Here is a 9269-nt window from a genome sequence, read left to right on the forward strand (position 1 = left end):
TGCAGTACACTGTAATGTTCTATGTTTTATTAGTCTAACATCCTTTCTTAGCCGAGAGGTTCCATAAAGGGCCTGTACTGCGCCATCTTGTTCTCTATTGCATTAGTCTAAATTCGTTTAATATCTGAGTGGTTCAATAAATTTCCTGTACTACGCTGTAATGTTATATGTTATATTAGTCTAACTTCCTTTTTTTAGCTGAGCAGTTCCTTAAAGTCCCTGTACTGCGCTGCCATGTTCTATGTTGTATTAGTATAACTTCCTGTATTAGCCGAGCGCTTCGACAAACAGCCTTCACTGCACTGTAATGTTCGATGTTGTATTCGTCTAACGTTCTTCCTTCACCTTGCAGTTCCATTAAGGGCCTGTACTGCACTGTAATGTTCTATATTTTATTAGTCCAACGTCTTTTATTAACTGTGTGTTTCCATAGACGGCCTGTGCTGAGCTTTGATGTTCTCTGAGCTTAACTTACTTTATTAGCTGAGCGGTTCTATACAGTGCCTGTAGAGCGCTGCCATGTTCTATGTAGTATAAGCCGCACTTCCTTTATTTTCTGAGTGGTTCCAAAATGGGCCTGTACTGCACTGTAATGAGTTTAACATGCTTTATTAGCCAAGCGGTTCCATAAAGGACCTGTACTGCATTGTAATGTTCTATGTTGTATTATTCTAACGTCCTTTATGAGCTGAACGGTTCCATAAAGGACCTGTACTGCACTGTGAAGCTCCATGTTGTATAAGTTTAACTTCCTTCCTTTGCCAAGTGGTTCCATAAAGGGCCTGTACTGCGCTGTTATGTTCTATGTTGTATTCGTCTAAGTTTCTTTATCAGCTGAACGGTTCCCTTCAGGGCATATACTACACTGTAATATTCTGTGTTGTCTTAGTCTAACATCCATTATTAACCGAACTGTTCCATATAGGTCCTGCACTGCGATGTAGTGCTCTTTGTTGTATGAGTCTAACTTCCGTTATTAGTTCAGCCGTTCCATACAGGGCCTGTTCTGCGCTGTAATGTTCTATGTTGTATTGATTTATCCTCCTTTATTGGATGAGTAATTCCTTAAAGGTCCAGGACTGCGTTATAATGTTCTGTGTTGTCTGAGTCTAGCATCCTGTCTTAGTCAAATGGTTCCATAAAGAGCCTGCACTGCACTGTAATGTTTTATGTTATATTAGTCTAACTCCATTTATTGCCCGAGCAGTTCCATGAAGGGCCTGCACTGCTCTGTCATGTTCTGTGGGATTATTAGGTAACTTCCTTTACAATTTGAGTGGTTCTAGAAAGGACCTGTATTGCACATTAATGTTCTATGTTGTATTAGTCTAATTTCCTTTATTCAACAGGCTGTTTCACAAAGGGCCTGTACTGCTCTGAAATGTTCCTATTTTTGAGGCTAACTTCCTTCATTAGCCGAGCGTTCCTGAAAACGCCTGTACTACGCTGTAATGTTGATGTTGTATGAGTCTAACGTCCTTTGTTGGCTGAGCAATTCCATAAGGGGCCTGTATTGCGCTGCCATGTTCTATATTGTATTAGTCTAAATCTCTTCATTAGATTAGATTCCCAGCAGTGTGGAAATAGATCCTTTAGCCCAACACGTCCTCCGAAAAGTAACCCATGCAGTTCGCCCTCTCCCTACTAATGATGAATGATTAGTCGAGTGCTTCCAGAAAGAGTCTGTGCTGTGCTGTAATGCTCTTTCTGTGAGGTGAGTCGAACTTCCTTTATTATCTGAGCCGTTCCATAAGGGCTTGTCCTTTGCTGTAACATTCGATGTTCGATTAATCTAACGTCCTTTATTAGCCGAGCTCTTTCATAAAGGAGGAAAGATAATGGCAAAAAGTCGTTCAGTTTCTCTTGGAGTTCTTTTGGTACGAAGTGAACGTCGCTTAAATCTGGTTGAGTACGGGTGGTAACAGTGGAACTACATCTGCGAGATAGCAACTCCCCGTGCAAAAGTGTGCGATCCAGGGATCGGCCTTGTGGCTGCAAGTGAAATAGTTGCCATTATCCGTTCGTAAATAATTCGACTGAATTCCTGTCCAAAGGGTTTTGAATGTAGCGCTTGTAGTTGCTTCAGAACACATCCAGAGGAAATTGGTCGATGTCCAGATTGGATGTGGAGCAGGGAAGAGGTAATTTTACTGGTTCCAACATTCCACCCTGACTTGGGCTTGCATACAAAGCAGATGGTCCCCATGCGTGTATCTTCACCTGTGGGATTAGCATGAAAGGTTGAAATGCGGTTATTATAACCTGCGGCCTCTCAGGTGAACTTATCATAGTGTTCCTGTGAATAGAAACTTTGAAAGTTTTGGCTAACTTATGCAGATATTTTCATACCATTTAAATCACTGTTGCAGCAGGACTATCCATCTTTGGGATGATTTCAATCAATCTCCTGAAGACATCTCCACACACGAGACAATTTTTATAACAATGACCTCGAGATGCCTCTATAAACCAAGTTGTTTATCAGTGGAAGGGCCCACCAGGCAAGGGGGTAGTTCTGGAGCGCAGGAACCACACCCTTTTACATATTCGAATTTTTAAAAACAAATCAAACATGCATCAGCTGTTTTCCTATCTGCTTTCTGGAAATTCGGGTGCTACCAGGTTTGTAATATAGTGTTAACCAATCCCTCTTTGCCCAAGCGTGTCCAATTATACACAGAACCAATGAGGGTAGGAGCAAAGAAGGAACACAAACTTGTCCCACAGGGGTCACCTACAGTACGCCATTTGAATCCATTGTTTATGCTGTTCAGCAGGTGATCACCCTGTGGTTCCTGTATCGTCCCCAGGTCTGGCATACCCAGCTTTATATTGTCCAATGTTTGTGCTGTTCAGCAGGGTGTCTCCCCGCTGTGATTTCTGTATCTTACCCAGATCTCGCATACCCGACCTTATTTTAAAACACACTGAGTTTTACTGGGAACCCACTGGGGCCTGACGTTTGCACTTACGCACTCATTTCCTTTGGAGACTTGCCTCAGCGTGAGCTGAATACTGGTTAACTGTCAGACTGGTTGGACAAACCCCAGCATTTTTTATAAGCTGTCCCGTGGAAGTTATTTGTGGAAGTTCAATCCCCTGTGTTCCCACAAGGCTCCGAATCCGTGCGCCATGCCAAAAGCACAACAAGAGTTGGCATATATTTGCAGGTACTCCTTTTGCTTGTATGCAAACCTGTCGATCCCCGAGTTAGCTCAAAACTCCAACGATAAGGGTATTTTGCTCCCCATTGCCCATAAATCCCTCAGTTAAAGCAAGGGGCTGCCATTTGTCCCTGGAGGAGTTAGCTGACTTGTTCCTAGTCCCAAAGATGTTGGCCTGCGGCCTGCCTGCGCCCGTTTGCAGTGTCCCCTCAGGAAAGGGTTGCTCAACAGTGGTAGGTTGGCGGGCAAAAGAGTTAGATGCCACCGCAAGTGGGTATGTTGGTCGCAGTCAATCTCATCCGGATTGACATACTGGGTATACGGCTCGCTAGGTCATGGACATATTCGTATATTTTTGTTCCTGTAACTTGGATCGTGGTTCGGTATCGTTCTGGACATGGCAACGGAAGACCACCACTCGCCTCGTGAACGAATGGGTATTCTTTGAACAGTTCATATTGTTTTCCGACAACCGAAGGAATATTTGCCTTGGAAGGGTAGTGAGCGTAGGGTTCGGATACACCTTTCCTTGAAAGTGGTGTCACAGGTAGACAGGGTGGTGAAGGCAGTGTTTTGGCACATCTGTTTTCATTGCTCAGAGCACTGAGCATAGGGGTTGGGATGTCTTGTTGATAAGGGCACTTTTAAAACACTGCCTACAGTTCGGGACGAACTGCTTTAGCAATGATATTATTAAAGTAGAAGGAATTCTGAAAATATTTAATAGGAAGTTATCAGAACTGGATGGTTTGTGTTACAAGGAAGGCTGGACATGCTGGGACTTTTCCCCTGGGTGATGTGGTGCCAACCAAGCGAGTTGCTTCATCTTAGATTGTGTCAAGCTTCTTGGAGCTGCACCCATCCAATCAAATGGGAAGAATTCCTTTATACTCCTGACTTGTTCCTTGGAGATGGTGGATAGACTTTGGGGTGTCAGGAGATGAGTTTCTCGCCACAGTGTCCATAGTCTCTGAGCTGGCCTTGTAGCCACTGTGTTTATGTGGTGAGTCCGGTGGCGTTCTAGTCAATGGTAACCCCAAGGATGTTGACAGCGGGGGATCCCTGATAGGAATAAAGTTGAATATCAAGGACAGTGGTGAGAGTGTCTCTTCGTGGTGATGTTCATATTCTGGCATTTGTGTAGTGTGAGGGTTACTTGCCATTTGTCGACACCAGCCTGAATATTGTCCCGGAATTGTTGCATTTGAGCACGGACTGCTCCAGTATCTGAGGAGTCGCGAAAGGTGCTGAACTCTATGCAATCATCAGTGAACATTTCCACTTCTGAACATATGATGGAGGGAAGGTCATTGATGATGCAGCTGAAGATTGTAGGGCCTCATGTGGGACTCCTCGAGGTGTCCTGAGTGGCTCCTGCAGAGATGTTCTGGAGATGAGATGACGATCATCCCCAATCACAGCCATCTTCGTTTGTGTCAGGTATGGCTCAAACCAGTGGAAAATTTGCCCTCTGATACCCATTGATTCCGGTTTTGCCAGGGCTCTTTGATGCAATACTCAGTCAAACGCGGCCTGCATGTAAAAGGCTGTCACTCTCCCCTCACCTCTGAAAGTCAGCTCTTTTGTCCATGTTTGAATGAAGGCTGGAATAAGATCAGAAGCATATTAACCCTGGCGAAACCTAAACTGGGCGTCACTGAGCAGGTTATTGCTGATCAGGTGGTTCTTGATAGCACTGTTCATCACTTTAATGATGAAGCTGTCATCAACAGCAGGAAACCTGATGTACGTAAGAATACAAGTTAAATATGTACTTTGAGAAAAAAAAGTTATTACAAGACAGTCAACATGTCTTTGCCAATGAAAATTTGTGTCTCGCAATTTTAATTGATTTCGTTGTTGAGGTGGGACACGGGCACTGGATGAGAGTTGAGCTGTAGATGCTGTATTTTCGACAATAAAGACTGATGTCATAACAGCCATTTTCCAATACTGTCTCTGCAGATTGAGAAAGAGGTTTGACGAGGTAGAGAGGAGGGTTTATTTAGTGGGGCAATCTGGAACAACAGGACATACTTTAGGAAAAGGGGGTGGTAGATTTAAAACAGAGATGAGGAGGAATAGCTTCCAAAAGCAACATGAATCTGGAATTCACGCGCCTAGAGTGCAGTGGATGTCAGGACACTGAGTACATTTAAGGAGGATATGGACAGATCTTTAAAGGTTAATGGGTGACAGAGAGTGGGCAGAACAGTGGAGTGGAAACCAAAATGAGATCAGACAGGACCGTATTGAATAGCAGGGCAGGCTCGAGGTGCTGAATGGCCTCCTCCTGTTCCGAATGTTTATATTCTCATGGTGACTTCACAGAAACATCAGATAGCACTGCTTCCTCTCTCCAGGCCTGTTGAGTTTATCCACAATTATCTGTTGCTGTTTTTGAATTAATTTGAGGTGCTATATATGATCATGATATTGAAGTTAGATGTGAATTTAATTACGTTTTGAAATGTAGGTCCAACTAACCAGTTTTTCACCCATATCCCTCTAAATCCTTCCTAGTCATGAACACCTCCAGATGTGTTTTCAATAATGTTATCGTACCAGCCTCCAGAACTTCCTCTGGCAGCTCATTCCATAGACACACCACACTCTGCATGACAATACCACCCTTTTGACCACATCTAAACCTTTCCCCTCTCACCTGAAAGCTATGCCATCTAGTTTTTGACTCGTGCACATTGAGAAACAGATATTGTCTATTTACCCCACCTATGTCGCTCATGATATTATTAGCCTTCATTAAACCACCTCTCAGACTCTGATACTCCAGGGAAAATAGCCCCCGACGTATTCAGCCACTTGCTCTACCTCAAACCCTCCAAAACTGGCAACAGGTTTGTAAATAGTTTCTGATACCCAAGTATCACAACATCTTTGTGATGGCAGGGCGACAAGAACGGAATGTAGTATTTAAAAATGGCCTAACCAGTGTCCTTTAAAAAAACAACAGGACATCTCAACCCATTGATTAAAAAAATCAAGTGTTTCAAATGCCTTCTTCATGGTCCTGCCTACCTGCAACTCCACCTCCAGGGAACATTGAACCTGCACTCCAAGGTACCTTTGTTCAGCAATCACATCTTACCATAAGCCCTGCGCTAATTTGTCTCACCAAAATTCAGCACGTCACATTTATCTAAATTCAACTCCACCTACCACTCCTTGGCTCATTCGCCCATCTGATGAAATTCCCATTGTTTTCTGAGGTAACCATCTTCACTGTCCACATCATCACCAGTTGTAGTGTCATCTGAAAACCTACTAAACATACCTCCGATAATCACATCTCAGTCCTTTATATAAATGTTGGGCATCAGTGGACTCAGCACCAATTCATGCAGCTCACCTGTGGTCACAGGTCTTCAGTCCGAACAGCAATCATCAAGCAGCACCTTTTGTCTCCTAATTTGAAGCTAAAATTGCATCGAAATGGCCAACTTTCCCTCAACTCCATGCGACCAAAACTTCGTAACAGTGTTAATTTGATTTCTGAACAGTTCAATGGATAAATAATTTAAATTCAATAAAGCAAACATTATGTGTTGAAATATGATTTATGATTGTAGCATGTTCAGATAAAATCTGAATGTTCATTTTTAAAATGGTGAGAAATTGCGGAACATTATCATTCTTTGGGAATGAGAGTGTCCTGTACACAACGGTCAGTAAGGTAATGTGATGGTGCAGTAAACTAGGATGACAAATGACACGTTTCCAATTATTGCCAGGTGATTCTAGCAGGACTGTGAGGAAGACTTATCCAGGGGTTTGTTTGTGAAAATGGATACCAGAAAACAGGTACACACCATACACACACACACACACACACACACACACACACACACCGCAAAGGCCGGAGATGTTGGTTAAATGTGGGGTTGCTTGATATTCTCGATGTTCATTGTTTTCTAGAATGCAGGCACATTGCCAAAGTATGTCGATGTGAAAAGGGAAGCTGAGCGCTTTTAGCAGGATAGTGTTGAATGTCAGAGAGATATTGGTATTTTGGGTTATGTAGATGGATGGATGCAGATGAAGTCCACTATGGCGAAACTTGAGGTTGGATGTCGGGCAGAAGAGTCAATAGACATTTATTTTCCAAATCAAAAAGGGGTTAACAGGAGTAGAGTGTACATGGATTTATGGAATCCACGTTGGTGGGACATGCTGAGAGAACATCTCATAAAGAACACTGTCACCTGCTCCTTGTTCACAGTGACAGAAACTGCGACAGCAATGAGGTGTTGCTGTGTTTTATACTGCGCCAATTCAGGTTCAGCTGCACCATTGGTTCCTGTTCTGGAAATCACACGGTCAGGAGGATTGTGGAGACAATTGAGATGAGGTCAAACGGGTTAACAGAAAACCGCCTGGGGATGAGTATACTCACTTCACATCATCGCTTGGAGGAATTGGAGCTGGTTTCCTGAGGAAGAGTCGCTGAGGAATTGCGAAACCTGTGCCCAGTCTTCCTCACTCACTTCCATCCAAGATCACAAACGAGCCTTCCACATCCATCAAAGCTTCACCAGCACTTCCACGAATGTCATTTATTATATCCGTTGCTCCCGATGCGGTCTCCTCTACACTGGGAAGACTGGGCGCCTCCTCGCAGAGTGCTTTAGGGAACATCTCCGGGACACCCGCACCAATCAAACCCACCGATACCTGCTGAACAATTCAACTCGCCCACCCACTCTGTCGAGGACATGCAGGTCCTGGGCCTCCTCCATTACGTTTCCCTCACCACCCAACACTTGAAGGAAGAACGCCTCATCTTCCACCTTGGGACCCTTCAAACCCATGGCATCAATGTGGACTTCAAAGGCTTCCTCATTTCTCCTACCCGCCACTTTACCCCAGTTTCAACCTCCCAGTTCAACACCGTCATGACCTGTCCCATCTGTCAATCTTTCTTCCCACCTATCTGCTCCGCCCTATCATCTCTTCCCGCACATTGGCCCACTTATTGCACTCTAAGCTACCTTCAACCTAGCTCCACATTCCCTTTGTCTCTCCACCATCGAAGCTCCAAGCCTCACCCCTGATGAAGTGCTTTTTCCCGAAATGTTAATCTTCCTGCTCCTTGGATGCTGACTGAGATGCTATGTTTTTCCAGCACGACTCTAATATTGATGATAACACCAGTATCACGTCTCGGTCTTTTGACGAAGATCATGTGCAGTGTCTGTTCTTGTCAGATTTAATATCTGATATGTCTCTGACTTAGGAGTAAATATTAATCATATTTTTGCAGGAATTTTTTTGATCTTTGAGCTTGCTTCATTTACTTCGCACATCGTCCTGCTGTTACATCGTTTCTGGGAATGGTGCACCTCACATTACAGAATGCGAAAATAGGCTTTATTAGTTTACTTTTGTGTGCATTAATTTTATTTCTCGTCAACCGAGTCTGTGTGTAAGAAAGCTTACAGACAGCCTTTTCGTCAATTCAGACTCACTTTCGTGCAAATCAACTTCTAGGTTGCTATTCATCTGCCATTTTCTGCATGTTCAGCCCTCACTCTCAATACTATCACTTCATCGTTGATGCACTGCACCCCTTCCCACCAACTCCCAACCCTGAACGAAAGAAGTAAAACACAGTTGCCCACCAGCGCCACCGAATTGCAAACGGTATCTCAGAGAACAAAATGGAGAAGATGAAGCTATTGCAGTATTCAACAGTTTGGAGTTTAATGATGAGGATGAGTCGGGTGTGTTGAAGGAGAGATTTTGAGAACACTGTGGAGCAGGAAAAGATCTGATTTATAGAAGGCACATAGCGTCAGAGAAATGTACAGCACAGAAATAGAACTTTCAGTGCATCTCGTCCAAAATACCAGATATTCTAACGCAATCTAGTCCCATTTGTCAGTACTTAGCCTACATCCCTCTAAACACTTCCTGTTCGTATGCCCATCCAGATGCCTTTGAAATGTTGTAATTGTCCCAGCCTCCACAACTTCTTCTGGCAGCTCATTCCACAGATACACCAACCTCTGCATGAAAACATTGCCTCTTTGGTTCCTAATAAATTTTCTCCTGTAACCCTATACCTATGCCCCCTGGTTCTGGACT

The 9269-nt window shown here is 43.7% G+C and overlaps 1 non-coding gene across 1 annotated transcript; it reads left to right on the forward strand.

Annotated features, from left to right (window-relative positions):
* Nucleotides 1-8337: 8337 nt before the first annotated feature.
* On the forward strand, nucleotides 8338-8529 carry LOC132825076 (U2 spliceosomal RNA). The gene has a single exon (XR_009645742.1). It is a non-coding gene; the product is annotated as a U2 spliceosomal RNA (small nuclear RNA).
* The last annotated feature ends 740 nt before the right edge of the window (nucleotides 8530-9269 follow it).

Source organism: Hemiscyllium ocellatum, chromosome 19 (genome assembly GCF_020745735.1).
Source record: "Hemiscyllium ocellatum isolate sHemOce1 chromosome 19, sHemOce1.pat.X.cur, whole genome shotgun sequence".
NCBI classification, from domain to species: domain Eukaryota; kingdom Metazoa; phylum Chordata; class Chondrichthyes; order Orectolobiformes; family Hemiscylliidae; genus Hemiscyllium; species Hemiscyllium ocellatum.